General features: G+C 39.0%; 1 protein-coding gene across 3 annotated transcripts in view; it reads right to left on the minus strand.

Annotated features, from left to right (window-relative positions):
* The window catches only part of CHRM3 (cholinergic receptor muscarinic 3), a 124858-nt gene that overhangs the window by 39642 nt on the left and 70334 nt on the right, over nucleotides 1–14882 (minus strand). The gene's annotated exons all lie outside the window — the stretch shown is intronic.

Here is a 14882-nt window from a genome sequence, read left to right on the forward strand (position 1 = left end):
CAGATTTGTGATATTATAGGATCTGTCTGGGGACTCTACAAGTAAATTTTTATCTGGTATCTCTGATGCATTGATGTCGGTTGTAAGTATATTGTCAGGTTTTCATGGTGAGCACACTCAGAATAAACACTGATTTTGAGTAGAGTTCAGCTGCTTTTGTAATACCCAAATAGGAGCCAGATTTTGTTTCTAAAATATTATATCCACACAGTGCTAGTTTTGCTTCAATGTTTAGATGACGTGGTTCATGTGCAAATGCTGCAAAGCTCCTGTAAAAAGTAATGCTTATTTTCCAAATTGTCCTTCTTAGCAGGACAAAGGAGGAGAAGAATATGAAAGAAGAGAGTGTTTTGCTCACTGCTTAGGTGGATCACTATGTAGGAAAATGAAATGATCCTGAAGTTTGGAAGTGGGTGTGCTACAATGTGACCCTGGCAGACTGTATTGTGGATTGCAGGAGCACCACCAGTCTGAGCTGACTGCTCCTCTCCAGCTCCTGAAACATTACCTTGACAGGATATTTTTGTTGTCTTTCAAAACGAATTGAAAAATTAAAACAGAACAAGAAGCAACGTGAAGAGAGCACACTGGATGATGGGGCTAGGGGAGAAAAAAGGGAATGAGCACAGAAGAGGTGAGAAAGTCTTTAACAGTTCGAAGGACTTGTTCTTTTCACCTTTCCTCAAGCTGCTCTTGCAGTGAGGTTGTCAAGGATTGAGGTTATATATCAACATGCACAAGTCACCTCAGTTTTGACGCTTCTTATTTTTGCAGAGCTTTTGATATTGGAACACTAATAACAGACTTTTTAATAAGGAGTTCAGCATGTAATTCTGATTTCCATCTCTTTAAAGATCAAAAGTCTGGTTTGTTTTGAAGAGTTCTTTCATTAAGGATTCTTTCCTGATTTGTACATACAGAAATGTGTTTACATTTATATGCTGTATTTTCTACATGCTGTTATTCTAAATATATATTCCCTCTTTGTTAGACGGAAGACATTGTGATTTTAATTTACTGTAAACTTAATAACAAACTTAATTGACAGTAAATAAATAAATAAATAATGGAAGTCAAGGATGTCAGAAATGAAAAAGCCTGAGAGAAACCAATGCTCAGAATACTGATTTCTGATAAACAGTAATAGTATTAAAATATCTTGCAGTTTGACATTTGGCTGAAAGTTGTGTATTGATCGTACTGAAACGATTTCACAAACCCTTACTGAGACAGGCAGTGCTAATCAAAAAGAGAATGAAAATCTTTAAGTGGAATCTCATCTTTTCAGAAAATGTAGGATGAATGTTTCTTGTACAAGCTTTTAATTGTTTCTAAACTGTCAACACTATTTTGACAATGAAGGAGGTGGATTATAATGGTTGGTCTAAATGGAAAGGAAAACATCTTTGCCAAATGAAAGAAACATGCATTATTGCAAGCCTGTATGGACAGTGTAGGATGAAGAACATGTTGTTAAAAATGACAGAGCAAATTAACCAGTTTGATAAAACATGTGACAGATCCCTGGATTTGCTGACTACTTTACATAATTACAACAGCTCTTCAACAATGTCACTCTCCATAGATCATTTTAGTCATTTTCCCAAGGCACATTATTTCCTGCTGCTTTTCCAATTTAATTCATTTATCTCATTCCTATTTATTCAAGTTGACTCTTTATTTTAATCATTATCTACTGTTTAATGTAAGCCAGTCCTATGAATTCATGGGAGTTGTTTCAGGAAAACAGAAATGGGAAGCTCCACTTATGTAAATATCATACACGAACCAGCAGACCTGCTGCTGTGCTCCTGTTTCCTGAGGAAGTAAAGCCCTGTGCCATTATTTCCAAAAGTCGATCATATCCTATGCACTTAAGTGTAAAAGCATAAACCCAAACTCCTGACTCAGAAACTCTGAGTCACTCTGTAATTGCTGGACCTCCTAGAGCACACAGAAAGCATGTGGACCTGAATTCTTCATCCAGCCCAATGAAAAAGCACTGCTGGCCCATCTGTCAGCTCTGAGTTCCCAGAGTACTCTCGACTCATCCTCTTTCTGCAAGGAAACAGAGGGCTGACAGTGCTGGTATTTCATGTAGCAGGAGAATACAGCATGATGGCAATGTATCTCCCCATGAATTCCCAGGAAATGTCAAGAGAATTCCCCAGGGCTCCTTTTGCAGTAATTCTGCCACACAACCCTGGTACACCTACTGCCAGCCTTGTGACAGTCATTTAACACCCTAGGATCCCAATCCAGCATGATTACCTTTCAGGTTATAATTAACTTGCAGCTGGCTTTGTTTCTATCTACCTCAAACAAAAGGCAACTTTTATAAAAAGAGGCATTGTTCACAGCAATACTGTGTGCTGAACAGCCTTTGATCTCCTTATATTTGCCTGACACTGTGTGCAAAACAAAAAGAGAAGCTGGGGCAGAACTCCACAGCTTGGAAGATGTCATACACCTGGTACAAGCAAATACTGAAATTTGTTAAACCCAAATGTTGTATTACCTAAAAAATAAGCGCCATACCACTTGCCTAGATTTATCACAAATTCCCTTTTCATTCAAATGCCACCTTTTTCAAATTCACAAACTATTGGCTAAACATTTTTTCCTAGTTTGCAGTTTTCCATAGGCTGGGAACTTCATAGAGAAAAATAATTAAATGGTCTGATTTGGAACAGACAAGTTAGTCGTATCATTCTATACATTAAATGACAGAAAGCCTGACAGTAGAGAAAGACAACTGGAAGAGTAAATAGAAGCAAGTTTCCAAGAACTCAGTATCCTTCTTATATGTTTTCTTGGATATCCTCTGGATTGCTTGGCACCCTACGTAATTTCACCAGTTTTCCTGCCAGAAATCCCAGGGCTCGGAGAGCCTGCCAGCTGAGAACTTGTTATACGAATTGCTGCTTGAAAATTATCTCTATTAAAGGAAGTACAACGTCATAGCATGCTAAGAAACTTCATTAAGAATGGCACAGTAATGAAGACATTTGCAATTCTTCTCATTGTGCTCACATGGATTCAGAAATAATAACCAATGTGTGTCGCATTGTGCAGTGGTTTTCTATGTCTATTCTTTATAATACCTCAATAAACACATGTAAGTAGGGCACATCATAGCAAAAGTTGCACCAAGTGCTATTTTTTTATCACTGAATCTACTACCGAGGGAATAACATAAGGGGTTATAATTTAGAACATGCAACAATCTGAAAATGATAAGATTTCTAAAATATTTTCTGAAACTGAGAGTTCAGGTCCTACCTTAAAAGTCTATGCAAAAATTGTGCAAAAATATGTATCTGCTAGACTTATAAGCTGCCTATAACAGCCAATTTTGATAATCTAATTTGTCTATTAGAATCTGTTTTGCTTATTTTGCTGTGAAATTGTGATTTTTCCCCCCCCCTTAAACTACAAACCATACTTACTGCCATATTTCACTCCTTTCTCTATTTTTTCTATTGCTAACTTAATAAATGATAAATACATCTGTGACATGAATTTTGGCTAAATATTTCAACAAAATTTTGACAGAATCATTCACTTCCTGGCAGTATTTCTTTCTGGCTCAGGCAGCTATTCAGCTTCACTAACTCTCCTATCTTCAAACTAATAAGACCTTACTCAACTTTTTTCAATCAACTGTCAGAATAATGGGGCTCAACAGGTACAACACCAAAAACTGGTTAAATTTTGACACCATCCATGAAAGGCTCTGAGGAGCCTCTGATTTTTTTTTGAAAAGGTACATACCTGTGCTCATCCAAAGTACTTGATGCTTCAAAAACCTCTGAGATACATTGAAAATAAAAGATTTATATGTTAACATAATATGAATGGAACATATTGCACTTTCCATATTATCATTATTGTCTTCTCCAAACCAATTTAGCAATATTTTTAATAGCAAACAGAGGATTGTCCTGAAAAATAAAGGCTTTATTCTTAGAGCTGTCCTAGTAAATAAAGAAGAAAAGCTAAGTAAAAAAAAATAATTATTTTATATAAAAAGAACTACTTTGAAATAGGCTTTCATAGTGTATCAGTAATTTGCTAAGGGGATCTACTGTCAGTGAATTTTGGCTTTCAGCTATCCTCACTATGTTGTTCAAGTATTATAACCAGTTCTGAACTCACAGCATGAATTGTAAACTCAGATTTACAAAGAAATGAAATGTCAGATAATAAACAGGAAGTGGTAAAGCAAAGACATCCATCTGCAGGAAGAAAATGCCTCTCAATGTATTTGCTTAGAAATAAATAAATGGATATCACAGAACTTGACCCTTAATGTAACGTGTGTTGCAAGCTAGTTAATAGTGGAGACAAAACCCAGGTGAATTGCTTTATGTGCAAACCTTTCCTTGAAGACTTCTCTGACTCCATAATCTGATTTTACTCAAACATCACCCATTCTGCCTTTAGAGTGAGTCCTGTACCAGTTAAACCTCAACAAGTGGCCACACACTAACAGAGATACAGCTGCTGCCCAGAAGGATGGGACAATCATGATTTAGTGTGACATTAGATGCAAACTCGAATAGTGGAAAGGGGATTGAGCAAACAGATAAGAAGGACAAGTGTCAGTACAATAAAATGACAGGAAGTTATCTGGGAGGTTATGTCCTAGTTGTCCTACAGAAAATGAGAACGGAAAGGCTGGAGGCAGGAAAAGGGTTCAGGATGGTGTGCATCTGAAAATTTTCCATAGAAAAAACAGGGTCATTCAAGGAAAAGAGAAGATAGTCAAATTGATATACTTCAGTTTTGAACATTCCTGTACATTCCTTTAACATTTCTTGATTTTTTCAATGAGATTTGGCTTATATCTGCTTACTTTGTACCACATTCCACTGCTTTTGACATCAAACTTGAGACAACATCCCATGACATATTTAATCTAACAGTGTAGCTTTGTGTTTCAACATCACTTGCTCCTGGGCCAGTCTCTTTCAGCCTCTGCCTCCAAGAATAAACTAGTCTTAGGGGCTCCAGATGGGTGACCTGGTGATTAACCCTCAGAACCCCACAATACACTGAAGAAAAAAGGAGGCTTTGGATAACACATTCATCTCTATGCCATTGATCTTTCTCCTATAATCACCAAAAAATATAAACCTGGATGATTAGAGTTAGCCTTTCATAATGGTTCAGTACCACAAGCATTGCAAACATCAGAATAGAAAAAAGAAAAAGGTAACTTTAAAAATAGCAAATCCAGACATTGCCTGAAATCATGCTAATGTATACTATTAATGATTAAATTAATGCAGTATTTTTTGAACCAGTTAGTTGCTTGTTAAAGTCTATTACCATTTTCTTTTTTAGTTTTTCTAGCACGTCATAATTTATTAGCACAGTAAAAGTTTCTGAAAGATCTAACTGCTATTACCTGTATCTTGGGCTTGGAACTTTTTTTATGCTTGTTATCCTGGGGTTTAAGTTGCTGTTTTACATTCTCAGTTGCAACTTCACCTCAATTCCCTGTGTGTGAGTGTGTGTCTGGAAAGTTAGTCCATTTATCTTAGCCAGTAACTAGCTGTACTAGGCTAAGCTAGTCTGAAAAACAAAGTATACTGGTGTTGTGATTCATATGCACCATATAAACAGGGGCCTAGCATGTGACTGGAGAACAGGCTGCATGCTGAGGCTCCAGGAACTTGTCCCTGCATGAGGAAATGTCCTGCAGAGGTGAGAAAGCTGGTTATCAGCCAGCTGGTTCCAGGTAGCCTGCCCTCAGTTGTGCAGCTACAGAACAAGCTCCTCCACTTGTGCACATCTAAGTCTGCAGCTGAGGTGGCTTGGTTGCTTAAGTCAAAGAACAAGCTGCTGACAACCTTTCTCTTCACTCCCAGCTATGCCTTTCAGCCTATATGTTGTGTCAGCATCAGGATTTGAGTTGTAGATAAACTCTATGTTATCCACCTGTGAGGTGGAATTTTGGTTGGGTTGGGTCACAGATTCACTGGTGTTTGGCCACAGGGAGGGAGAGGAAGGGACAGCCAGGGCTAGCAGAGCAGTATTGCTCCTTGCAGCTCCATCTCACGCTGTGAACCTTGAAAGCACCAGCGCTCAGAAAGAGTGGAGACCTGCAAGCTGCTTAGTGCTGCTGATCAGGTTTTCCTGTCCTGGGGATCATCATAGCAAATGGTATCCTGTCTTGGGTAGGAACGCTACCACCATCAGGGACTAATAACAGTGAAGGCCAGTGCTTGACGGAAAACTGGGGAACATAGCAGGGAATACTGCACCTGATCAGTGAAAACTCAAGACTTTCAATGGATCAGTTATTAGTGTGATCTACCTAAAGTGTTATGTGTGTGGCATTCGCTTTAAAACAAACTGCCCTCAAGAAACATCCAGATCAGAAACTTGGTAAGTAACCTGAAATCATCCATCTTGTTTCAAAATGAATAATAAAACTAAATATACTCTGTAAAAAAAGAGTGATGAATATTTTTTTTTCAAATGTTAGAGATGTCAAATATGCTACAGCAGCTTTTAAAACTTCAGCTACATTACCAGACTTCCAGACTCCTGGTAACGTGTCAATTATATACGTAAATGAGACAGTACCTGAAATTCCAGTTAGAAACATCCAAAACATGTGTATTCTATTGTAACACTCACTCCATGGGAGTCTTTCAGGACTTCATAATCAGAGAATTTTAAAGGTTAGGTGCTGAGACCTTCAGTCACCAGACTAAAAGGATATGCTTACAAGTTTACAGTGTCAGCTAAAATGGTAAAGCAATTCTGAAGTAATACAGGAGAAAAATAGCACACTTGAAGCTAAGTCATCAAGCAGTGAAGTTAATAATTACACCAACTTTGGCTTCTTACATATATTTCTCTTGCAACAGCTAACTAAGGGCTGGATGCAGCCACAAAGGTAATAGGGATAGTGTTAGACTGCTCCCTACCCCATTACCCTGAATACAACCACAGAGGGACTGCTGTGGGGGATGTCCAGTGTGAGAATCAGAAGATTCTTCTGAAGCGACGTCATACCAACAGCAATAACAACAGCAAGACAAAAAAATATACTGTAAGACAAGGTTATATAAGGTTATATAAGATGCACAATGGTACAGTACTTACTAATTGCACAGACAAGACAATGACTATTCCCTGAAAAATTCTTAATTTTGCATTTGCCTTCCCCCTACATTAATGCAAGCACAGAAACTTTCCAATTCTCTTTTTGTAGGAACATTGGAAGTATGAGAAACTACACTGGGCATGACTGCAGGCCACTAGAGGACAATAGAAACTTATCTCCTTTGTCAAGCCGGCTTGCTAGTCTGGGACATGCCTTGTCTTCCCTTAAGCAGGCTTGCGATGCCAAACAAAATTAATGACTGTATTTTTGACCTGTTTTGGTTTATGTTTCTCCAACTCTGAACATACAGCAAAGAACTTTAGATATGGAAAGAGAAACTTAAAACTTGCTGATTTTGGTGGGGGTTTCTTCCTTATCTAGTTCTCCTTGTCTGTTACTTTAAGGGCTTGAGATAAAGACAGTTTATTATGGAAAGCAAAAGCTGTGCATGCAAGCAAAGCAAAACAAGGAGTTAATTCACTGCTTCCCACAGGTCCAGTAGAGCCCCGTCACGTGTAACGGTTACTTGGGAAGACAAACACCATCACTCCAAATGTTCCCCGCTTCGTCCTTCTTCCCCTCAGCTTTATATACTGAGCACGATGTCACATGGGCTGGAATATCCTTCTGGTCACCTGCCCTGGGTGTGTCTCCTCTCAGCTTCTCATACACCCCCAGTCTGCTCACCAGCGTGGTAGTACAAGAAGCAGAAAAGGCCTTGGCTTAGTATAAACCCAGCTCAGCAATAACAAAAAACATTATGTTATCAATCCTGTGTTCAGCACAGATTCAAAACATAGCCTCATACTAGATACTGAGAAGAAAATTAACTCTACTCCAGCTGAAACCAGAACATCTGTATATCAGAATAAATCCTTAGCTGGCTTCATCCTCAGTCATCTCATCCCACTGAGGGCAGAAATGGGCTGTTGGAACAGTGCGTGCAGCCCTTGACTGTGAGACTTCTGGATCAGAAGGATCCTGTGATCTATTTCCCCTCACAACACTTCTTCAATTTAATCATGTAGCCCCTGCATCACAATCTATTTAATTTATTCTGTGTTTGTTTCAGTTTCTAAACAATTTTCAGCCTATAGGCTATCTTAAAATATGGCATAATCTATAGAAGTGTTTCTCTAACTTTTCAATAATTTGACTCATCCCTTTTCGGTTGTCTGTATTGCTCCCACAGAAGGCCTGAGCTGTCTTAGAAGAAAGTATTTCTTAAGCTTTTCCTAAGCCTTTTCAGTCAATCTTAAAGCCTTTGTGATTCTCAGGAAGTGTTACAGCTCATTGCTTAGAAACCATCTTTCTGCAACTAAATATATTCCCAAATCTTCCTTATTAATGAATTGAACTTAAAATCTAATAATACAAGAAGAACATGGCAAATTAACTTCAGGAAAAGTTAAGAAAATCCTCCAAGAAACCCCTTTGATTGGTACTCAGATTACTCAGTGCTTTATTAATTGCCTATTCACTCACCTAATTAGAACACTTTCCTGAAATACTGCATTACAGAAAATTTTATTTTAGTCTCACGTTTCCCTTTCATAAATGGTCAGTGTTTCATCTTATGAAAATTAAATAGGATAGATTCATAAAGTAGTATAATATAGAAAACTCAGCTGAGACTATTTGATTTTTAACACCTTGTTCCCTTGTATCTGAGAGCTTAAATAGTCCTCTATTTCATCCTTTTGATTACTACCCTATCCTGCTGTAACCATCTACGAGGCTTATTGATTTTGAGAAAAATCTATTTTCTGGTTGTCCAACAGGCTATAAAACTGTCAATGTTCATATGATAAAATTCTTAATGGAGCTTTACAAACTGGCCTTGTTTCTCCTTCCTCCATTCCCCCTTACATGCCTCGAGAAATTTTCCCAAAGGCACAAAGATTCTTTTATCTCTAAACAGCCTTGAAGCTTCTTCCATACTGTCCCTCAGAACTTCCAGAATGTGACCCTATGACAGGAGTGAACGTGAGCAGGTTTTTCACCTGCAGCAGCTCCAACTGTTGGAGAGAGCTCCAAGTGGTTTCCAGCTGCTTCAGTCAGCTCAGTTCACAACTAGTTATTGCTGAGACTGCACTTTACACAGGAAGATTTATATTAATAAATAAAGTGTTATGACATATAAGGAGAGGATTGTACAAATTCATGGATTTTTTGGATGTCAGCTGACAATTCTCACAACAGGCACTCATTGCTTAGTGCATATCAATGTCTGTCTCGGGTATCTCCAGTACAATATCATTTCTAGTATAAAAGAAGGGGAAGAGTATTGATTCAAAAAGGGAAGAATAAAATTCTGAGTTTGCTGAAATATTCACAGCTTCATTTGAAGATTCCACAATTTTCAGCTGAAAGAAAAGCTAGGGAAAAAATACGATTGACTCAAAAATACAAGGGAAAATATGTCCTGTCCCAGGAAATCTGGGCACCTAGTTCCAGCTAATTTGGAGAAAATTCACAGGTGCTCTGTGTTACATCTGTGCTCCCTGCCCAGTATGGATAGGGATCTGGCCAAGTGGAGCTGGCTGGAAGCAGAACAGATGGAGAAGAAAGGATCATCTTTCTAAAGGACAGTACAGCTGCCTCTCCTGTCTGCACTTGCTCCAGATCCCTGAAGGGAATTCAGCCAGAACTTCTCCCATGGTCTTCACTGCAGTAATGGCAACTCCTTACATAAACCTCATGGCATTAAGTATTTACCTAATCCTAACTGCAATTTGGACAGATGTCTAAAGGAAATTGTTTACAAATCTAGAAACAGAATTGTTTAAGTTTGAGTCCACTGAAGCCAGCAAGCATTTTCTTAAAAGCTGAACTTAACAGATGCTTCTTGCTATGATTTAGTTCAGGTTTTTTGTATGAATAAAATAATTTTTGCAGTTCTTGTTCATTTTATACTGTGTTTCTAACTAGAAAAAAGTTGGAAGGCATTCAGAAATGTAGATTTCCCGAATGCTATCTGGCCTAAGCTACTGTCATGGTTTGAATCTTGTTTTCCCCCAGAGGCTAGAAAAGTGGTAGACCCCAAGGGGTGGAAACCCCTGGAAGTTTTGGAGTTCTGTCCAATGGGCGCTCCTGCAAAAATGTAAACATATCACAAGCTCACCGGAAGAGATGAGTTGTAGTTTGGTTGTTGAAGAGTGGTGGCCATGTTGTGAGCCACGAGGAAGGGGCTCTAAGCCCCTTGGGCCCTTTGGGGCCTCCCAGCCCCTGGCTGGGGGGGGCTGTGGGGACCTGGAACAGCATAAAGCTGGGCTAGGTGCCTGTAGTTATGCCAGGAGATGTTTTCTCCATGGGCGCAGAGCAGCAGCCGGCACTGACCAGAGAAACGGTGGCAGAGAGCCAGGAGAGATAACACCTGAACTGAAGGAGCAGCAGAAGCAACATGCAGCACCAGAGAAAGGACTCCTGAAAGGAGAGCTGGGAGAAAGAGAGCCAGCAGCCTGAGAGACAGAGTTCTGGGGGTAAGACTGTACCAGCCCCCAAACTCCTTTGAGATCCCTCTGAGAAAAGGAGGGACATGGACTCCTATTAAGGAGAAGAGTTTTAGACATGCAGCACTGGAGAGAGAGAGGAGCTGAGAAGCTCAGAGCGTCCCGGAGCTGGACCGGGACGGCCAGAGGAATGCGGGGGGAGTTGACCTTGGCTCCCCCCCTTGCACTGCTGCCACGGTGGCAGCCTGAGAGACAGGGCACAGAGGCCCTGCAAGGAGCTGAGTCTCCTGGAGATACCAGACCGTCACGAAGACCCCCCTGTGTCTTCGTGATATGACGTGGTGATACGACCTTGTCTGGGGTTACGAAGCCCACGGAAGACCCCTCGGTTGGAGGCGATGGGGCCGAGAGAGAGGCTTGGATACCTCCCTCGTGAGTGCTGGCAGAAAGCCAGCTATCAGCTGCTGCATGTGGAGAAGACAGACAGACTGCTGCCTCAGAAGATGCTGCTGCTTAAGGACTGGAAGGGATCTGTCCTTCTTTCCCTCCTGGACTTTTATTTGGAGGGGAGAAGAGATCTGGTCCACTGTAAATACTATATGTCGTGGTAGAGATAGTTGTGATCGTGTGTATAATGTGATGTGGTATTTATTTGTATAGTCATTGTAATATATTCCCTTTCCCCCACTTTGAGTCTGGTGTGTGTTTTGTCTGGAAAAACCCATCTCACATTAGGTTGAGATGTGGGAGGGGGAATGGAGCTAGGGGATTGGATTTTGGGGCTATCTCAAACCATGACAGCTACTTAAAAAAGCAGTTAAGTGATGAAAGTAATTTTGCAGAACTAAGGTTAAAAAAAAGTGTGAGAGAGACAACAGTTAAGGATTGGTCTAAATTGTTCTAAACATTTGGATACCTTAATGAAGTTGAAAAAATATTAATTAATAAATTAAAATTTCCCTATTTATATTTTACATTTGAAAAGTGAACAGATGAGAAGGAAATTCTCCATGAAAAAATTAGTTTAGCATAATACTTTATTTTTAAAGGAAGCCCCTCAGCTGCCTCTATCCATGAGAAGAAGGCTGGCTGCATTCTGTACCTGTTTAAGAAGCTGCATGCACTAGAAAACGCCTCTTCCTATTTTGGCAGATGTTACAAATGGGCTCTATAGTAGCTGACAATACTAATACGTCTTAAAACACGCAAACAAGAAGTCTTTGTGCTCTTTTTAAAAGTAAAATTTCAACATAGGTTTGATAAATATGTTGCTTCTTACACTTCATGTTAGTGAAATGTTTGTTGAAAGCAGGCTATTCCTTCTGCCTGGAACTATATAAATCTGATTCATACAAGTCTGATTGCTCCATGCTCCACTTGAAAGAAACAGAAGTTTGAATGATTTTTCCTTTAAGCCTTATTTCTAAGCACTCTAGGAGCATTCCACAGATGCTGTGAGGCTCTAGGTTTTGACATTAACACTAAATAAAGGTGCTGTTATATCCACATTTGGAAGATGAAGTGTCAAAACCACTCAGGTACAGAGAAAACAAATGTGAATTTCCTTGAGCTACATTGATCCTAGCAATAGAAACAAGAAATACAGACTCTGAAACAAGCCTCATATGTTTGTTTACGAGTGCTTGTTCCCTTTTTTATATTCTTATTTATTAACCAATTATATAATCTGTGGTTGAATTCTGGCTTTGTTTTTAATCTCCTGCAAGTTTTTAGCCTCCTCCAAACCACAGCACAAAGAGGAGCTGCTCTATGAATGGACTGAGAAATGTCACATAGCTATAGTTTCATCCTTAGTCTCCCTGTGGCAAAGGCAAGAGGCAATATAGGGCAGCAAATATCTAGCATGAAATATTTTCTCCACAGTGGAAGCAGATCAAAGGCCCCAGGCAGCCCTGTAAGAGATCCTTTCTGTCAATTCTGTTTTTTGACAAAGGAAGTTGGTCTTCTAGACCTGCAATATGCAATTGAGACAATAAATATAAATGATGTATCCTTTTTCCTCTGTAGGGATGTATTCCTAATTCATAGGCCAGTCTACAGATAAAAAGAATCAATTTGTTTTATTTAACTTCAACAGCAGCTGAGCTGGATAAAACTGAGTAGCAAGTCTTCTAAAGGCGAGGTCAATTTAAAAAAAATCTTGAAACACAGCTGACTTGTCTAGGAGCTATAGACTTTTGATAGCATGTTCCATCACCCCATGTAGATGATGAGTTTAAGTAGACAACTGTATTTTTTAGAACTCAAGCCCATTAGGAACTAAATTGGGAAACAAAAAAAGAGATCTAGTGGACTAATCTGTAATCACCCCAATAGTTTCTGAGCAGTAAGAGTAAATATTCTCATTCTTATTCTGATATAGAGAGAACTTTCATAATTTTAAAAAACCCTACAGAAAAATTCAAGAATGAGATGCTTGGTCTCCAAGGCACTATATCACCATGCAGATGACTTCATAGAAATTCCTTTCTAAAGGAATTTAATGTTTGAATATTAGAATTGGTAAATTCATGCCCCTTCAGGGGATAAAAATAACATATTTTCAGATAGCAATTCCTCTATTTTTACATGTTTATATGGCAACTACGACCATAGCCTCTGAACAACTTCTAGACACAACACCTTGTGTCTAGAAGTATCTTTGTAAGCAAAGAAGGGTGGATTAAACTGTTCGGTGCAAAGAAGGGTGGATTAAACTGTTTGGTGATGGTTATACAGCCAAGTTTACAACAGAATGGGGAGTTATGTGTTTAGGGCCTTAGTGACTATAGCAGAGATTTATACTTGGGGTTTGACTATCAGTGTTTAATTTGGTGACTTCCTGAGAGAAACTTGGCCCCAATTGGAAAGACGTTGCTGTGAGCTTGGAGCCTAACAGTTTTCTGTACTTGTTTTTTTACAGCTTCTTTATAAAGGTATGATAGAGCTTAAGTTGCAACATTATGAATTTTTCTATCCATAGATACTGTTTTATCTTAAGCAAACTGAAAGAACGTGGCTAACAACGTTTCATATAAATAATGAGCAAAGCTGAGTTAAGCACAGAACAGAGCAGAAACATCACTTGCTTAATCCAGATGGGAGAAATAATCCTTCTGATCCAACACTGTCCAAATAGAAGACGAGTACACTGTAATGTGCCTTATTTTTTCTTGAAAAAGGAGAAAACCAATATAAATTAAATAAAACTGGAGTGAAACCACCACAAAGACAAAAAAAATAGTGCTAAGGAAATGAATGTCTGGAGAAGCCCCAGTTTATGTAGATAGTATCTTATGTTTTAAAATGGACAAAACACTACTGCTTATTTGTGTGCCTATTAGGAAACTTTGATGTGTGACACTGAGCAGAGCTGTAAATAATAATAAACATTATGGCCATTGTAAACCAACAAGTAATTCCCCTACAAAATGGGATAGAGGAATTCACTTGCAACTGTTGAAAAAAAGTACTATCAGCATAGTTTACCACTCACAGAAATTTTGCTGCAGAAAGAAATTCCAAGCAGGTGCAGCAGAGGTGAGCTGAACATAACCCAGTCTTCCCTTACCAAGACTCCTACCTATACATTCCTATTTTCCAGAGAGTTTGGCCGTCCTTTTCCTACTGATGGGGTAAGAGCAGTTGACTATAAAGAGTCTATTATTCATTCTTCTTTTAATAAGAACAGATTAGGTTTCTTAATTTACAAAGAGCACAGGTATTACACAGTCTACACTAAATGTCATTAATCATTGCTTGTCCATCCACTTCATTCTATAAGATGCCATGCATATCAGGATGTTACAGCTGCAAAATTTTCCCTTTAAGAAAGACTAGATAGAATAGACAGTTTGATGTCATAAAGGGTGATGCTTTTCCCAAAGACATCAGCATTGGCACATTTGCAGAAGTGCAGTATGGTCAGGAAGAAGTGGAAATGAAAGTGCGTTGCAGCTATGTGATGTGTGGAAGCTGACAGGTTCATACAGCATGACAGAGACTGGAAAAAAAAGTCAAATGGCAAAATATAATTTCTAAGTAGAAATAAAGTGGAAAAGAAACTGAGGGGACGGTCGAGAAAAGATGCGATATTAAAGACAGCAAATATGTTCTAAACTGAAATCGGGTTATACCTCTACCACAGAAGTACTTCTTTTGCTGAGCAAAACACCTCTGGTGAGGCCACACCCCACGTACTGTGTCCAATTCTGGGCTCCTTACTAGAAGAGGGACATTAGGTTGCTAGAGTGTGTCCAGAGAAGGACAATGAAGCTGGTGAATGGCCTGGAGCACAAATTTTATGA

The sequence above is a fragment of the Manacus vitellinus genome, unplaced genomic scaffold, assembly GCF_001715985.3.
Source record: "Manacus vitellinus isolate BGI_N305 unplaced genomic scaffold, ASM171598v3 scaffold_8_pilon, whole genome shotgun sequence".
Taxonomy (NCBI): Eukaryota; Metazoa; Chordata; class Aves; order Passeriformes; family Pipridae; genus Manacus; species Manacus vitellinus.